Source organism: Dromaius novaehollandiae, chromosome Z (genome assembly GCF_036370855.1).
Source record: "Dromaius novaehollandiae isolate bDroNov1 chromosome Z, bDroNov1.hap1, whole genome shotgun sequence".
Taxonomy (NCBI): Eukaryota; Metazoa; Chordata; class Aves; order Casuariiformes; family Dromaiidae; genus Dromaius; species Dromaius novaehollandiae.
In genome coordinates, this window is record NC_088132.1 from 72,435,617 (window position 1) to 72,454,665 (window position 19,049).

The window sequence follows — 19,049 nt, forward strand, 5'->3', positions numbered from 1 at the left end:
TGGTTTGCATCTTAGAGCTTTGATTTTTTTTTTTTTTCAAAGTGAACATCTTGGAGTATCCAGATCCTAGTAAAAGAAGTGATTTTAGGTAACCAAACCTGGTACTGGCACAACTGCCAACATAAATGCTGTCCTGAATATCAGTGATCCAGTTGCAAGGCAGTCTCTGAGTGGGTTCCTGAATGAAGGGCTGGAAGTAAGAGGAGAAATAGTTGCATGTTTAGACTCTCACAGCTCAGAAGAGGGCAGAAAAAGGGCAATTTTTCAGCCAGACTTATCTCCCTTCCAGAAAGGTGCAGTCTAACCTCACATTGACCCTTAGCATGTGCAAAAGAGAGCAGTTATGTAACAAGGACAACCCAGAGGAAAACAAAAATATAGCCAGGAAGAACCGGAGGCTTAGGGCTTTGCTCCCTCGTGGAGGCAAAGGAGGATGCACCGCTTGCTGGCATTTGCAATCATTTGTGCTTTTCCTAAGCACCTATTTTGCCAAAAGGCAACAGTTGAGATGCATAAGCAGCTGCATCTGCAGCCTTCAATCACTGTCTTCTACCAAATAATTAGTCTGTATTTTACAGTGTCTCTTGTGCTCCCAGCAGTCTGGTTTGAGAGCCAACGCACATCACTGGTAACTGAGATGTGTTGGGTCCCATCCCAGATGCTGAAACTCGCTTGTTAAACAGGGACTGTTGTCCAATAGCAGTGCTTGGGGTTTTTTGTTCCCCCACTCCATTGGCATAACATGGATTTCATGTTGGTTGTAAGGGGGGTAGCTAATGTAGTTAACTTTTAAATCCCTTTGAACTTGGGTCCTGTCCAGTCCTGACTGTAGATATCCTCATTCTGCATTTATAGTCCTCATCCTCTGCCCCCCCCCTTTTTTTTATATTAATTATTTGCCCCTTGAACTCGCTTGCATTTCTGATTCCGTCTTTCCCTCCCACTGTCATTTCCAGAGAGAACTTTTTGCCTCAGTATGGGTCCATGGCTGTTCCCTCCTGGACTGTCCCAGGAGAAATATGTGGGGAGAGAAGTGGCTAGGGATATGTAGTTAGAAGGGAATGTCCAAACTGGGCAAGTAGATGGCGATAACTTCAGCAAAGCTCTCTTCCAGCTCTGGGCTTTGTGGACTTGCTTGTGAAGCCTGAGATGATGTGTAATAGCTGTCAGTGAACTTTTTTCTTGTGAATTTGTTTAATTGTGTTTTTGAGCCTACTTTATATTTTTGGCATCCACAACATTTTGTGGCAATAAGTTCCCTGGTTTAATTGTGTGTGAAAAGCTTTTGCTGCTTGATGATCCCACTTGGAGCCCCTGTCCCTCAGTTTGGAAAAAGAGGGCATGAATGGAGGGGTATGAATTAATCGTATGATATATTATTATTAAATGTAAAAACTAAAAAACCCCACCCCACCTATAAGTGGGATAGCAAAGTTTGCAAGCAACAGTAGTTTGGCCTGTATGCTACAGTTTGTGTCCCAATGTGTAACATTTATAACATACATCTATAACAAATAATCAGGAAAAGGGAAAACTGGTGACATACAGTATACTGTAGTTAAATCTAGCTGCTTCACTCTTAGTCGCTTCTTTCTTTTGCCTACCTTAGTATTAAAGTGACTGGAATCAGTTTTGCATTTCCAACAGATACTCCACAGATGAGGCTGAGACAGGCAAAGAGTAGGCTTCCAACAGTAGTAGCAACAGTGGAAACCATCTTATGCAGCATTGGTAAAGTTGGTTATAAAAAGCAACTTAAAAATGTTTATGTTGAATGAATGATGGATCATGATGGTGAGCTCATAGACTCACATGGTTAAGAATAATTCTTGTGCTTGTTTCTCCCAACGAGGATTGCTTTGGGGAGTTACCCACGGTATGTGCAAGTACATCCTCCTAGTGGGTGCAAACTCACCTCTACTGCCACAGCTGCTCAGGCTAAGGGGAGCCTGCAGAAATGGCACAAAAAGGACAAAGTTGGTCATGTGTGGATAGGAACCAAAAGAAGTGTTGGTTGAGCTTAACCTTTCTTTTAAGGTGGACCTAAGCTGATCTTGGACTTGCTGTTGGGCATTAAGGTGACATGTGGGCCCAAGAATCGGCGTAGCTGACACCTTAGGCACCGTTTGGCTCCTTGCCCCTCTTACCGCAACGGGGATCGTCGGGACTCTCCTCTTTCCCAGGATGCTGTTTTCTCTCCCTCTCAACTTCTAGGTGATAGGGTAGAGAGAAGGGGTGCAGAGAGCAGATCTGCCTGGCACTCTGCAGCTCTTTAATCCTGCTGCAGTTACTGAGAGTTTGTGCCTCCGATAGCAATCCAGTGCTCCCTCTCCCTTCCTCTACAGACAGGCGCTGATCCTCATGGAGGATCATGAGTTGTCCAGCTTTCAGGGGGGATTTGTTGCAGCCTTGTTCAGCTGAGGTGCAATAAAATTTCTTCTTTGTTTTGGCAACTATACTTTTGCCACTTGTCTTCACTTACAGTACAAAATTTAAGAGGTTTTGTGCAAACTGTTTCTTCTTCCTCAAAAAAAAAAAAAAAAGAAAGAAAGGAAAAAAAGCAAATTTTTATCTGAAGACCAAGCATGAGATGTTGAGTTACAAACTCAGATTATAATGCAAATTGATTTGCAGCCTTTAAGTATGGTGGACATTGCCAGATGTTGACCATAATAAAGCGCTGTTGTGTCCCTCCTGCTGTCATCTCCAGCAATCCTATGAGTGGTGCCAAGCGCATCTGCTCACATGCCCTCAGAAGGAAGCTGCTCCAAAAACTCTCAAAGCAGCCACCATCAAAAGAGCACCCACTCATTGCATGAGCCATGTGCTCCCCGGGTGTCCCCAGAAGCAAGTCCCCGCTGCTGCTGCTGATCTTCCTTCTGCCCTTGCTAAGCCAAAGCCTTGCAGACATCCCCTTTCACTGCACTCCTCATCCTCCAGCTACTGCCTTTCATCCTTGCCTGGTCCTGGGGCAGGCTCTGCTGCCTTGCAGAAGAGTGGCTTAAAGTCTTACAGCTTTAAATGTTGTTTGTATTCCTCAAAACATTCCACTTGGGTTGTCTCTCTGTGATCCCACGTGTTTTAACAGGCTGTAAGTAATTGCCAGTGCTCCCAAGCACTTCTGCACCTTCAGCATTTTGAGTCTCAGCCTAAAACTTCTTACTTGAGCCAATTTATGATATTTTTATTCCTTGTTCTGATTTTTCAGATTATAAATTTAAATAAAAGGGCTCTGATTTTCCTCTCCACTGCTCCCAGCCCCTTGCTGCATAGTAAATGACCACTGACATGAACTACATGGAAAATCATGCATGTTTCTGCTGACATTGATGGCAGAGCTCGTGCATGAGAATCTCATAAAGCATAGGTAGGTCTGGAGACTTCTGCTCTATTTAATACAGGAGTGAGAACATAGGTCAAAACTTCTCTAAGAATGGGAGATGACATTTCCCCATCTGCTAGTGCAAGGGAAGGAGTCTGTCATTTGAAAAGCAGAATAATAGTTAGAAGACAAATGAGCAGGCCAAACCACAATATGCTGCATGGGTAATTGCTCCTGAGTTGCAAATGTGTTTGGTGAGGGAGTGTTGTGTAGAAATGCTGTTGGGAACACTTGTGAGGACTTTTTAATGATGCTGGCGAAATGGAATGGTGCTTCTTTCTGACCACGAAGCAAAATAGGATGAGGATTTCATAGTGATTTAAAAATAAGGAGTAAGAAGAAAGTTCTTGTGCTTTTTGTTTAAACTGTTTTCTCTCCCTCTCCCAAACCGTTCTCATTTGCAAAACCAGAGATCCAAGGATCAGTCTATAGCCACGGTGGTCATGTTCCACATAGCCATCACCCAGCTGTGGAGAGTTATGGTGTTCCTTTCTGTGTTGAAGTTTCTCTACTTTTGTATACCATTCTTCAACAGTCAGGGCAATGGAGACCTAGAGCCCGGATCTCATCTTATGTGCACCTTGTGCAGTCATTCATGCCAAATGTTGGAATTGTCTCTCTGAAATACACACATTACAAAATGAGCATTGCTAATGGGATCTATCCAAGAGGCAGGTGACCTGCATGCAATTCCCCTACCCTTTGGGGAATTTGAAAATCAGGGATTTGAAATCAGTATGACAAATACGTCATACTGCATCTTGCCCTATTCACTAGTTTATTGGGTAAAAAAATCACTGTTTTCTTGCTGATTTTATGAACTAAGTCTAAATCCAGTGTTCTTTTTCTGTTGCTCTGCTTACATTAAACATGCTCCCAAATGGAAACAACATGTTTTGTTTGGGTCATATACTTCCACATGAATTAAACACGTGCACAAAACTCTTTAGCATTTTATTTTGGCTAAGAAAGACAAAGAGCTCCCCCTCTCCTGCCCCCAGCCAGTTCACATCTGCATGTGGGTTTTCATGTCTCGCATTTCTGGGTTAGTACTGGAAGTGAAAAATCAATTGTTTCTATGGCTGTGCTGTCACTTCTCTAGTTTGTTTAAAACTGATTATGCACAGTGATAGACCTGTGGCTAATCTGTGTGTTGCTGCTGCCTTATACTGGAGTGAAATGTCAGATGGATGTGCCGTCCTGAACAGCAAACTGGCGCTTCACCCAGAGAATCTTAATTTTTTTAACTGAAGGTGCAGAATGTGACTTACTGGGAAGCTGTGGGGTGCGTGTCCTGTATCCCTCTCTGCTTGTGCGAGTTTGGGAGTTCATGAAATCATGCAGTCGATTGCACACGTGAGTTGCCAGCCAGCCACCTGTGGCCACATCCTTCCCTCACCCATCCAGAGCAGGTCCCTTCCCAAGGTTTATATGATGGAAGACAGATGTTTGAGCATGGTGGTAATGCTGGTAGTTAATATTTGTTAATATCTAATAGCACTTTGTGCCAAACTTTAGAGCTGTTGCAAATACACTTATAAAGACAATGGACTGCAACCTGTTGGATCTAGAGAATGGTTATACCTGTAAGTTGGGTTATTAATGCATACACTGACTCCTCTGTGTAATCGGGCACCTGAAGGTGGTGTCTCTTTCAGCTGTAAATGCTCAAAGCAGGAATTTTAAATATTCCAGTATGGTGTTTTCTTCTGGGAAGAACATTTCTCTGCTGACCTGCCTCTATGCGCCCATTGACTGCTGTTTGTGCTGTCGAAATGCCAGCTGGCTGCACGCATCTGCATTCAGTCCCACGCCATGAATGAACAAGCAGTGTTTGGTAGAGTCTCATAAATAGCTTTTGTTCATTCATGGAAAATACAGTAATTATAAACACGCTACTTTAATAACTGTATTTAATTAATGGAAGGTTAGTAAATGATGTGTGGAGGAAAGGTTAAAATTTACTAGCGACTGTTGCCATATAGCTCTTAATTGAATTAAGCGCATATTAAACTGGGCCTCTTCCCGTACCCAAGAGGAACAAGTGTATAGCATTGAAATTTATGGAGTCTAACTAAATTTCAGAAAGCTGTAGTGTAAAGGCAGTACCAAAATGCTCTGTGGCCAAAGTCCAGATTATTTTGTATATGTAAGAAGTCCATGGCAGTGTTGGTATAAAAAATTAGGGAATATGTTGTTTGCTTAAGGAATTTAACGTATATACAACAATTATTTTAAGTCATTTCTCAAATGGTACCATTTAAAACAAAATGGTCGTACATTCACAATTTTAGCCTTATTTTAGGGCCATTAGTTCTTTTTATAGCTTTTCTCTGGGAGAATGGGTTGTCCTGTGTGTATTTTCTTTTTGTATATAAAAAGGTATATAGACACACTGTAAAAAGTTTGTCTTGTAACTAGCTGCCTGGGACTCTTTCTCTTATTACTTGTAAATATAGACCAAAATTTTCCCTTCCCCTAGATGTATCTATCAATCAAAACAAGATATTCTGAAGAAAAAAGTAAAGGAAAACAGCAATAGTCTGTTTCTTCAGCAGAAATGGGACATGCCCAGCAATGTGTCATTTACAAGAAAGAGGAAAAATAATCCTCAGAGAAGGTTTGCAACAAAGTTAAATCAAGGCAGGACCTGCCAAGTCCTGGGTAGTGTATGTTTGCGTCCCATTTATTTTATGGAGCCTGGTTTCATGTTTGCATTGGTTGTCCTCAGCACAGGGTAAGGCATGCTGGAAAGTCGCGTGCACATGCGTAGTGAAGGTTGGCTCATTTTGCAAAGGAGAAAATTATGGAGAAGTTGCTTCAGAGTTTGCTGGAAGCTCTGGATAAACTTGAAGGTTTTACTTGCTGGAGTAATTTTCTTTAACTTTTGGGATGAATTCTTCTAGTGGAGTTCTTAACATATTTTGAGGGCTAGAAGAAAACACTTTAAAGGAATCTTATGTTTTATTAATATGTATATGTTCCCACTGTGTTCATGTGCCTTCTTTCTGCAATGTCCTCCAGATGTTGTTGTAGCTTTGCAGGCACTTCACTTGCAATCAGCATGAGCTTTATCAGCACAGCAAACCAGGGTTTGGGTTTTTTTTTTTTTTTTTTTTTTTTTTTTGCCCCCGCTCTCCCCCCCACACACTTGGGAAATGCGAATCGTGCACTTGGGAAAAAGCAATTTGTGTCAACCAAACTGGTCAGTAGTCCCACCCAAAAAAACCTGAGTGCGACTTTGCAGAGAAGGAGCAACTTCTTTCTGTCACCTACAGATCCACAACATCCAGGCTCAAAGTCTTGTCAGAGATATTGGATAACTGAATCCCCAAATGTGGGCAGTTTGTGCTTGAATAGTTTCTTTTTCTCCTATTGCATAGGTTGCATTATCAAAAATAGTCTAAGGAGGCCATCAGAACAACGGTGGGGTGCTGGATATTTAGGTGGGGTGTTCCTGGTGCTGGATATTTACTTTACCATTTGACCAAGCCCTCAATTAGGGCACTTTGTCAGAATAACAGTTTTCCCTCAAAATAGATGAAATCTGTTTAAAGTTAAAAAGGCAAATGTTGTGCAGAATTTGTTTCCCATTTTTGTTAGAAACATTTTGCTAGTTTTACACAAAAGGAGGGCACGCTAGGGTGCACTGTTTCCTTCTGCTGCTTACATACAAAAATGTAACCATAGAAGGATTTTTTTAAATGAAATAATTAACAGGGGGCTATGTAAAAGCCTCTAATGAATGTCAGGTTTCTAGAAAGCCAGGCAGCTTGTGAAAGGACCAGACTTTTAAGAGATTCAGTTATCTGTCAGAATATTTTAAATGCGTGAAGTATCAACAAGAAAGAATAAGGTAACGAACACAAAAAAGTGATTTACAGTAATATGCAGAGATATTTATCGGGGTTGGAGGTTTGAAAAAAAAAATCAAGAAGTGGAGGAAGTGTTTATAGACAGCTGCTGAAAAAGAGTAAGAAAACAGAATGTAAAAACTTCTGCGCCGGGCTCAAACCAGCTCTCGGTCTTTGTGCTGTCTGTGCCCGCACAGGGCCACCAGTCCTGACGCTGCTGGTGCGAGGGTGAAGTGTGAACTTCCAGCTCCCACGAAAGCTCTGCTAGTTCACACAGCATTTTTATGCCTTGATGTTAGGGTACCTGCTATGCAAGCAAATCCCTGTGCAGGATCGAGGTACTAGTTTTGTGGATGAAACTGCTTCCTTTTAAAAGTTAGTGCTGAGGCTTGGGAGCCAGTATGGGATCCAGTATCACGCTCTTCTGTGTTGTTTTGTGTTGTAGGTGAGCATTTTGCCCCCCTCCCTTTTTTTTTCTCTTCCCCCTGGAAGAAATGCATCTGGCTAGAACTAGTGCAAGTTAAAACTGATAAATCTTGCTTGTGTGGTAAAGTTAGTCTCTATGGACTTTTGAGTTAATAACATTACTACCCCACAAACTGATGTGGTTGAACATAAGTTGCTTCAAAGAAATCCTTCAGGTGTCACTGCTTGTTAACCTACAACATTTGGGTTAAACAGCAGGGAAAAAGAAAGGTGGATTAGCTTTGATGTCTGATACTGTTAGGAGCGCATTGCTCTTTCCTGCTTCAGAGAGCTTCTCACAGCTGTTGAGAGAAGTACTTAGCCCCCAAATGCAAGACTTCTATCCCCCAGGGCCGGTGGAGAAGAGGTTGTGAATAATTTGACTTGAAGTCAAGGTGGTGCTCGGTGGAGCAGGAAATTAGGAGTGCTATTTTTAAATGCTGAAGAACTTATTAAAAAGCAGTAATAGTTTTCATTAGACAAAGAGCTTTGAGTTTGGGAGGCTTGTGATTTGAGGTAGCATCGTTCATCAAGTAAGTGTTCTTTCAAGAGTGCCAAGTAAATCTGTCTTTCTGGAAGTGTTGGTGACTATCAGAAGAATTAAGTAGGGGATGTGAATCTTAGTGACATGAATCTTGGCATGCCAAGCAAGTCTCTGTGAATTGGCAGCTGGTGTTGCCACACATTAGCGTTTAGACTAAAACAAAAAAGACGAACTTATCTAATGTGAGAATAAAGCTATCATAGGAATTCTGCCCAGTCTGTGCTTTTTGTTCCTGGCTCTCCTTTGCTCTGTTCCTGTGGGTTTCTAAGAATCCTGAAGATGAGCAAGGCACCAACTCCAGTAGTCCCTGCTCTACTAAGACAGGGTAGAAAATGGCACGTGGACACAGGCTTGCAGCAGAGGAGACATTAAAGAACAGAATTCCATAACCATAAGGGTGGGAGTCACTGGAAGAAGCTACCTAGAGAGGCTGGAGAATCTGCATCAGAGGAGATTTTTAAAGAATCATTATGGAGAAAACTGCAGGGATATTCTAGGTCTATTTGGTCCTATTTCAGAGCAGGCGGATGGACTAGATGGCTGTCGAGGTACTTTCTAAAATAGGTTAGTATGGTTTCCCTGACATAAAAGGAGTCGTCAACATTTGATGGCAGTTGTACTAGTTTAAAATTGAGAAAACAGAAGTCTTGTCTCCTTCACCCTTGCCCAAGACAGAAAAGCATGTTAATATAAAGAATATTTGACATTAAAAAATTATGTACAGCCAAAGCAGAATAAGGTCCAGATCCCCATGGCTGCAAAAAGTCGCTTTGATTTTTTTCCAGACCTTTGGGTTTCTTAGCAGCGAGTTCTCTGCCTAAGGGCTTTTTAGAGAATGGCAAGTCTAAAGCTGGCAGGTCTTGCGATTCATTTCATATTTTTCCGCTGAACATAAGTGCAGGATAATTCCTTGGAAGAAGTGTAGTAATCATGATAACACATATGCAGGTCCACTAAAGCGCCCTGATCCCGAACAGGTTGTAAGCTTCAAAAGGTAACTGTTTTCCATGTTGTTAAAATAGCTTTTATTGTTCTTTAACTTTGTAAGACTTTAATAGTTCCATAGAATGTAAACAAAAGATTAATATTTGAGGCTTCAGGAAGATTTTTCTATTTCTTAATGACCAAGATATCTCTTCTCTTCAAAATAAGAGTAGATTTTGAGGTAGTCATACTCTTTGGTACCTGTTTGCACAGATCAGTAAATGGGAGATTTTTTTGTGCTGGTCAGTCACTCTTGTTCAAGGAATGGTGTATAAATATAAGTAAAACTAATGAAGCTCTTTTTTTTCCCCCACTGATTATTCAATGGAAAGCTGATTAGCAAGACCTTGAAACCTGATATTCCCAGCTCTTCATAGCAGTATATGAAACCTGGTTTGCATCAGACAATAAAAATTAGAGGTGACTTGAGAGCCGCTATAATGTTTTTGGAGGGGAAATTCAGGCTCAGGCACACAGTGGAGTTTGCATCGTATAGCAATTACCACACATCAGCTGAGCCATGATAACTGTGGCTCAGTGACTGCCTCCAGCAACCTAAGACAGGTCTAAAGCAATCCGTTGGAGTGGTGCTGTCCTGTTCACTACCGGTGTGTGTTTCTGCCCCTTCCCATTTGCAAGCACTAATGCTTGTGTGACCTGGTCTCGAACGTGCCTGGCGCTGTGGGCTCACCAGCCCTGCTTCCATGCAGAGCGGTGGAAAAGGACTCGCCTCAGACAAACTACCTTCTGCTTCCTTGGTATGAGGCTATGGTACATCCACAGAGCTGCAGCAAGGCGCTTGGGAAGCCACGACACCCTGGCTGTGGCTCTGAATTTTTGGTAGTTACAATGACATATTTTCCATTTCCAATTGCTTGCCACCCTCATGACAAAGAATGTTCTGTATAGTTGCCGAGCTAAGGAAAATCATGCTTCCCAGCGTTGGACGAGGTTTTCTTCTAGTCTAGTGACTTGCAAAATATGTCTGAAGCTGCCTGTGGGTTTTGGAACCCATCGCTTTAAAGTGAGGGGTTTGGGGTGCTAAATACCCTTCCAAGGGTGTTGAAAATCCTGCCTTAAGCCTTTCAAGAGGCTGTCATGATTCAGACTTGTGGCTCTTTTCAGGCATTGCTCCAGGTTTAATAAAGCATGTTACAGTGTTTGGAACAGGGTGGGTTTTGACTCTTGCCTTGGTAATCTGACCACAGCATCCAGAAGTAAGGGTGGTGGGAAGAGAGAGTGGGGAGCAGAGAAACGGTCAAGAAACCAGTGTCTGGTGTGTGCGGGTGGGAAGCTGGGAATTGTTTCCTGAAGGAAGAAAGCAAATTGCACACTGGTGACTGCTCTGAGGGCACAGTCGTGCTCTCGGTTCGCTGCGTGCTGGTTGGAAAGGGCAGCCTGGCTGGAGTGCTGCCTGCTCGCTCAGATAAATCTCTGCTCTCTTCAGCCTTTACCGCGCTAGGCGTGAAGATTAGCATTTTAGGTCACGCTCCCAAGGTGTTTGAAACAGGGGCAGGTCAGTGCCCGTTCACTTGATCTTCATTAAGGTGCATTTGGACGATATTGCCTAGCTGCGCCTGAGCTGCTTTGGGCTGTGACCAAGCTTTTCTCCCTTGCTTAGTCTTCGTTATTGGTCTATTCTGCATGCGGAGCCTGGCACGAGGGGTCGGAGACTCTGAAGTGCGTCGATTCCCCCACACAGAGCTGGGCCTGGGGGTGATAAAGCTATGTCGGACATGTGCTGGAGTTAAAGTGCTGCCCTACGCGCAAGCTGTCGCGTCCCACCTCTCCGTTCTTGGTTTTCCTGCAGGAATGCTGTTGGGACAAAGCAGGGAGGGGGAAAATCGGGAAGGGGAGGAAAAGGAGAGGCAGCCCTAAAGGGCCATGCAGCCTGTCCCAGCAGGATCCTGTTGGATGCGAGCAGCTCCTGCCGTGTCCGTGTGGGCTGCAAAGGGGGGTTGGAGTTGGATCTTGTGTTTTGGGGGCCTTCGTGATGATGGCGATGGATTTGACTCGGAAATGAGCCGCCAGGTCCCGGTAAGAGGACAGAAGTGGTGCAGAGGTGTAGCGAGGCCTTCCTGGGCACGGCCCGTGAACGCGGGTGCCCGCCTTGGTCGCCGACACTCGCAGCCGTCCGCAGCGTCCCTCAGGTTTTGGGTCCCTGAGGTGGCGGCCAGCAGGTTTGGATGGGGCGCGTGGGAGGCCTCTGTCCCGCCAGCTGCTGCGGGAATCGGCTCCCCGGTGTTTGGGATCAGACGTGTGCAGGTACCGGACCCGTGTGCGTGTGTGAGCTTGGCGTCCCAGTTCCTCATGTCCAGGGCCACCAGGGAGGCCAGGCGGGAGCGACAGGAGTCGGGGATGGACACGAGCTGCCATGCAGGTGGGGCCGAGGCCTGGCCAGGAGGCCCTGGGGGTGGCAGGGCCCCTCGGACAGGAAGGCTGGAACAACCCCCTGAGCAGCGTCTCCGCCGCTCCTTCGCTCTGCACAGATCCTGCTCCCTGGAAGAGGCCTGGGCTGTAAGGCGGGGGGAAAGTGTGTGATCTTAAAATTACGAACTGCGACATAATGTATCTGGGCAACCTTATTTTTGGAGTCTCCCCCCCCCCCCCAAGTGTTGTACTTCTGCTGTGGAAGCCTGTCCACTTTATTTTTATCCCTCTCATATGACAATCCAGAAAGCTCGCTTGTGTCCTCATTTTTTTTTCTCCTTTTGGTGAAGTAAAATTAATTTTTTATGAAAGCTGAACAGTTTTTAAAATGCAAACGTACAAATACAGCATTGCAATGCAGGGGGAGGAGGGAAGTCCTGAGCAACCAGCCGGCCCCCAGGAGGCCTTGGCGGGGCTGGGGGGCTGGAAACCCTGGGCACAACCAGCACAGATGCAACACCAGCTAGTGTCCACCCCTGCCTTTTCCCCCCCCCCCCCCTTTTCTTTCTTTTTTTGAATTTAAAATATTGTTAATGGGTATATTAAACATATTCAAAGAAAGTTAGTCTAAAATGTCTCTTGGCAGACTGTAGCTTCAAGAAATCCTAATTTAATTCTCCTTCCTTTCTTATTGGATTTCTGCTGCTGCTTGTACACCCAGATTTTTTGTAGAGCTGGTGAGTGATTTTCTATCAATGTATTTTTTTTTTCCAGTGAGGAACACAGATTTCATAAAATAGCTATTCCTCATAGGGAGCCCTGCAGTGGGAATTCATGTGAGGTGCTGCTGTTCACTACAGGCAAAACTTTTTATTTTGAGATTTCTCAATACAATTCTTGGGAACTTTCAGATCTGCGAAGTACATGTGTTTAATATTTTCATCTTAATTTGCTGTGAATATGTGTCTTTAAAATACTAGGATTTCCCAGTGGATGAAAATTCTGGTTTTTGACTAACTCTGCTTGATTGCATTTTTAGGGTTTTTCATGTTGAGACTGGGCATCTGGCTTCAGTTTTTCCTTTCTGAGAAAAGCACTGGGACATTTAAATAATTCAAGGAAGAAATTACATGTGCTCTGCAAACAGATGTCAAAAAATGAAAGAAGCTAAAAATCTAGGCCTCCAAAGTCACTTCCATGTATTTCCCTTCAAAGAATGCATTTTTAATTACTTTTTAGGAACAAAGTGCCATGCTAACATATACATACTTGCCCAAGGTTTTGTCATGAGACAGGACAAAGAAGATGAGACTGAAGTTGCAAACTATTGAGCTGTAATGTGCCAAATGTATGTTATGATACCTCATCAACTTGCCTTATAAAGCCCAGAGTTATAAGACTCTTAGTGTTGCAGTTTTCCAGCCAGTATGAAGACAAACAGAATATGCTTCTATGGGTGAAGATTTTTTTTTAAACGCTGTGGTCGAAATTGGTTACTTGTCAATCCTGTGTGCTTTTGTGCTGTGCTTTGCAGCACCTGAGGTTTCAGATGAGCTCTCCTGGCTGTGGTAAAAATAAATAAATAATAAAAAAAACATGATTTAAAAGAGAGTTCCCTTTTCCAGGTAGGAAGAGCATCATTCTAACTGTACTTTGTGTTTTGCAATCTCGTTGAGCATGTTTTCCTGAGTTCATCGTTACGGGGGTGAGGTTTTGATTCTGGCTCGTCTCTGCCACCCTGCGTGCAGCAGACCCGCAGGATAGCTCCTGCCTTCTGCAGCCCATCCGGGGAAGCGGCTGTTATGATCGCTTATTGATGAAGCTTTTTATCTAAAGCCAGAATTGAAGCATGTTAGCAATTTCCTGCCTAACACAACCCCCCAACATACTATCATGGGAAAACTTTGAGAGTGTCTTACCTGGACTTACCTGTAATCAAAATAAGAGTAAAATAATTCTACAAAATGGAAAGTGGAAGTCAGTCCACATTGGCCTTTGCATTGCCAAGGGCTGTTTGTATGCAGTGCCTTCCCCGTACTGTGAAGGCTTGGGTATCATTTAAATTATCAGTCAAAATATGAAGTGTCTAGAGCATATGAATAGTACTAGTATATGAAGTACAATAATCCGAAGGTAGTCTTGCATATCTTCATAGAATTAACAAAAGAAAAGTAGCTGAAGAAAGGCAGAGAAGGACCATATCCTTCCAGCTGCCAGTATGAGCGCATTCACTCTGGCTCAGCATGAGCCTGATGATAAAGCTCCCGTTGCCACATGGTTTCTTGGTGCCACTATGTCATTAATTTGACTTTGAATTTGACCTGAGGCAAGGAAGTGTTACAGTCCTGCTTTAACGCCTGGGTGGAGCCGTGACAGAGAGACTGATTTCCCTCCACTGCAGGTTTCCTTTGGGCATCTGGCAGAAGAGGGAGCTGTGCTGGATCTCCGGAGCACTCCAGCTTCTTTCTCCTTTGGGAGATCCCTCCACGTATCAGGCGGGCACTGAGTTTATGAAAATGTTTGAAGGTGACCGGACAATCCAGTGAGGAGCAAAGGTTGCTAGGCGCTCAGGATGGTGACCTTCCAGCCACACCTCCAAAGGTGGGTCAGAGTCAGTGGAAGCAAATTGTCTCCTGCCACCCGCTGTTATCACCATGCAGATGATTTTCTTAGTTTATCACTTGACCTTTTTTCATAGAGGAGGGGGTTGCTTAGGTTTTATGTGGTCTTTTTAAGGTTCTGTGTGACACCCTGCTCCTTCTTTCCCTGCCCACCCTTCCTAGCAGTACCACATTTGAGGAAAGAAACAACAACAAAAAAAGAGCGCTATTTAATCAGGTCCATATTTCTTGCACAGAGCCTGCCAGAACAGAATAACATGGGGCTTGCAAAGCAGGGAAGGGTGCACCAGCGCTGTCCAGAGCAACACTTAGTCACGCTTTGGCTTTCCTTGCTGCTGGATTGTCAGCACGTGCTTCCAGGTCCTCAAGAGCTTTCCTGCTTGGAAAGAACAGCTCTTTCTACAGTTTCCAGAGCCATAGTGTCTTCTGTTCTCTCTGTCATTTTTCTTGTTGGCACAGGGTCTCCTCTGCCTGGGGGCTGCTCATAATGAAATGTTAATCATCATAGCACAAAAAATTATCTCTCTGCTTAGACACACATGCAGTAATATGGCTATCAAATTTTCCTCTCTGGCAGGATCTTGCTATCTTGCATAGTAACGCAGCTTGAGTTGCTGTTTCTGGAGATGTTTTTGAAGTTAAAAGTGTTTAAGAAAAGCTTTTTCAGATATGAAGAGGGGGAATGGATTGTTTTCTGTGCTGAAATACATATTTAGTATTGAATAAACACTGAACAGAGTTTGGGAATATTTTGATGACAATATGTATCTGTATTAGTTCCTGATCCTTTACTTACTTCTAAGCATGTGGAAAGACAGATGGATTTCGATAGGTCTACTGATATGAGCAAGGTTACATAGCCACTTAAGTGTCTGAGGAATTAGAAGTTTAGTTTTCAATATCTGAATTTTTGTGCGCTGGCTTTTTTCTTACAAATTAAATACACATTTTTGTTTCTTAATAGTCGAGTCCAGTGTTGCAGTAGCATGCTTCCCCCCACCCCAGTTTGGTAGCAGGTTTTAGGGGAGCATAGGGGTATGTGGTGGTTCTGTTTTGTGTCCCTTTCTCTTAATGGCTATATCCTTTGATGAAGGACAATTATCACAATGGCTTAGGTGGGGTAGTTGGCTTGTTGCCTTTCTTAAATCTTTGTCATGTCTCAGAAAGCCTGTATGACTTATTTTTAAATATGATCTGCTGTTACATACATCTGCACAGCATTATACATGAAAGTGCATATGAAGTTTCTGTAACTCCAGTGTATGGTTAATATAACAGTACTACATAGCATAGTAAAAATTGTATGTGTGTTTGCTCCGGATCAACTTGCTCTTCTGTTCTTTCTGCCCAGTAAGAACATTGGCTCAAAAACTTGAATATTTAAAATGCCCAAAGGCAAGACTTTGCTTTCCAGGCTTTGCTCCTTGTCTTTGCAGAGATGATGACTGCATAAAAACACGTGATTAGGTAAAGCATTGAATGACTATTTATAGACCATACCATTTATTTATGTATTTTTAATTGTAATTTTAATTCAGCACTGAAGTATTTTAAAACATCAAAGGGAGGCATGAAAACTACCATGACAATGATTTCTGTACTTGAAATATCTGCCCTAGACCATGAGAAGCTTTAGCGAGATCATACGTAGCCAGTCAGAGTGAATGGGTGAAATATGTGGTGATAACAGCAGTCGCTGATGGGCAACGTCATGTAACCATCTATCCAATGTGTTCTGCGTTGTGGCATCTGGTTGCGTTAAGTTTGTATGGAGGCTTCCAGGAGACAAGCACCTCCTGAAGTTATCCTGAGAGCATGTGCTGTACTGGTTGGGTGTAGGTCCTGTAGTCCTGGCATAAAATACCTAGTAGTTATCAAAAGCATGGGCAAAACTAACTTTTGAACAACCTAAACTTGCTTTTTCTCTAGCCTGCGCTTCTCCTCCCCCATTTTTTTCCTTAACAGGTTTAAGTCTGCCAAAAAAAATCTGTCATGAGGAATTGGACCAAAGGCCGCAATGTTTTACCCTGTCCAGCTACTGCTGGAACTGGAGGACTGTCCTGGGTTTTTGTTGTGTTAAACCTCAGAGGCAGCCACAAAATTTGGCAGCCTCCAAAAGCAAGATCATACATTGCCCTGGGAAGGTCAGAGTAGCCTGGTCTGTTCTCACGCAAGCTTTCCTGGTGCGCACTGTTTACGCCCTCGGTTTTTTTACTGCAGTCGAATGCAGTGTGTTTGTTCTCGGTGACTGCGCATCGGTTCGAAGGCCAGCGGTCCGCAGCAGAGGTGCCAGTGGCGCGGCACGTGGGTGGACCTGGAGCAGCTCACGGCAAGGGGCAGGCACAGGGATCCGCACCGGCCTGGGAACGGAGGCACCAGCTCCCGGATTCCCCCTCGAAGTCAGCAGCCGAGAGCTGGCTGTGGGAGGAAACAGCTCTCAGCCTCCAGCGAGTTTCTACCAGCAGGGTTAACCATCAGTTTGGGAGAGAAAAATGCAGGCTGGCATGCACGCCTTGGGAGGCTGCTGATCCTCGCTGCAGTTCAGCTGGAGGTTAAGAGGACCAAGGCAGGAATGACAGGGTTACGTTGTGGCTTGTGTCCTTGAGGTTATAGATGAGCCCTCCTTGCCTCAAAAAGCTCTGCATTGACTTTGGGAGCTGGAGCAGGAGCTAGACTAAAGCTGCAGAGTGCCAAGACTGCCCCTGCAGCGGTGGAAATCATGCTGTGCATCTCAAGTGCACTGTGCGGGTTGGGGGTAGTTGAAGGTACCTCCTGGTTTCACTGATGTACATACTGAGATTCTGGTAGGTAGCTGGCTTCAGGCTGGCTCTTGCTTGTAGATAAGGGCTGCGTGGAGGGAAGCAGAGTTGTGCACACAACGTGTTGAAGTGTTTTGCACAACAAAATTCACCCTCTGTGGGAGAATGAGTGAAGTGCAACACGATAGCATTGGAGACAAATGCATTTATTGCCCCCAGTTAGTTCTGATAGCAGTTTACATCTCTCCCACCAACTATCTGAACACCCTTAAGTTTAAAGGACATGCAGTTTACTGGTAAGGAAGATACATCATTGATGATGAGCAGGTGAGCAGTGTTATGAGATCTGATAGAGTTGAGATAAGGATCTTTGAAAGTCCCTCTTTAAAGCTCAGCTTGGCACAATTGCTTGGAATTGCTTACAGTAGGTTAGTAATTATTTCCAAAGTTCAGATTAGAGTTATTTAATAGATTTTGGAAACACTGGTATGGAAATCTGCTTTGTTAAATCTGGTAATAATTTTGCTGGTCTTAACAATTCTGAGTTCAAAGATAATAGAAAACAGCTTCTTTTTTCTTTCTTTCATTTTTTTTCAATGTGGCCTTTCCAGTAACATAGCGAAATCACATCAGTGCATCTTCCAACTGTATTCAGTGTGCAGGTTTTTGAGCTGTATGTGTTTGTGGTGTTTATCAAAAACTAATTAAAAAATTTTGTTAGGCACATTTACTCTTTTAATAGAGAGTGACAGTATTGGAACATGAGATATTTGTGGTTTGTTTGTAATTTTGGATTCATGATTCCTGCAGACAATGTGGTCCAAAGTTAACATGTTATTTGCATTTTCTTGTTTTATGAATAATTATTGCAGAGGTCTTTCCCACAGGAAGGTCTTGAGAAAAGTGGAACCATTTAAAATAATTGCACATGTACAGAACTTTTTTTGTCTCTTATTTTATGTAAATCTTTTTTTTTTTTTTTTAGAAAGAACCAGTGTGCAGTAAATTCCTATAGGAGTGCTTAAAATGTCATATAGAAGCCCAGTCCTTTTCTTTAGAATGTCTTGAATATGTGGAATTTGGTTTTGTGGCTATTGAGTTGTAGATAAATGCTTATTTCAAGATCATATGTGAGCAGTTGACATTAATGAGGGTTTTTGAAAACCTGGTCATTTATTTAGGTGCCTAAATATAGACTTAAACTCTGACTCTATTATTTTTCTGTATGTAGTTTTGGCTAGCTCTCTGTGCATGTGTGTGCAAGAGAGCTATGCTATTTTAAAACTTGGTAAGGGGATGTTTCTAAGAATCTGCTTATTTAAAATTAGATTTCTGTTGTGGTTACACAACTGTAAAGTAAACCCAAAAAAGCATCACTGACTTTAATTATGTTACCCCAGGTTTATGCTTCTATAAATGATGTCAGAAACTAATTCTGAATATTCTGAAAATTCACAGTAGTGCTTCCCAGAACTAGCTCTAAGCTGTTCAGCAAGTGGAATAGATCCAAGTAATGATTAGGCCTGTTGGCGTATAGAGGCTGCTGAACAACTGCAGAATTGTATGGGTGTCATTCTTCAAGAAAGTCTTCAAATATATCTCTTTCCTCATTCAGTGGACTTGGAATAACTTGTTTTCTTAAGCTTTTGTTGTTTTGCTACAAAATTGAGTAGTTTTAAGAGGGCCATAGATATTTATTTTTTTAATATCCAACTACTATAGAAGTTTGCTTTGGTACAGACTGGAACATAAGAACATGTGAGAATTAAGCTGCTTCATTCTGGTTTAGATGAATGCAGAGAGACAAGCTTATGTTCCTTCAATACTCAAATAAGTTAAGTGTAAAAGAATCTTGGAACAGTTTAAGGAGTCATTTAGAGATTGCAAAGCTTTTCCATTGTTCCACCTGATCTGGGCTCGGAGAAGCGGCTGGCTGGTGGAGGCATTGTGTAAAAAGGGGAAGACTAAAGAAAATAATATGACCATGCTAAAGGTCTTCTGTATCAGTGTCATAAAAAGTTTTGGATTTGCTCCTCTCATTAATAATGGATAGCAAGACTGATACTTCCT

The 19,049-nt window shown here is 43.0% G+C and overlaps 1 protein-coding gene across 4 annotated transcripts in view; it reads left to right on the plus strand.

The window, feature by feature from the left end:
- Positions 1 to 19,049, plus strand: part of LOC135325049 (PDZ domain-containing protein 2-like) — a 210,741-nt gene that overhangs the window by 36,503 nt on the left and 155,189 nt on the right. Inside the window, exon 1 of one of the 4 annotated variants that reach the window (XM_064502472.1) lies at positions 14,020 to 14,200. The exons of the other annotated variants lie outside the window; for them this stretch is intronic. The gene's annotated coding sequence lies outside the window, so the exon portion shown is untranslated. Of the gene's footprint in view, positions 1 to 14,019; positions 14,201 to 19,049 lie in introns of those variants that run through there. 4 annotated transcript variants of the gene reach the window in all.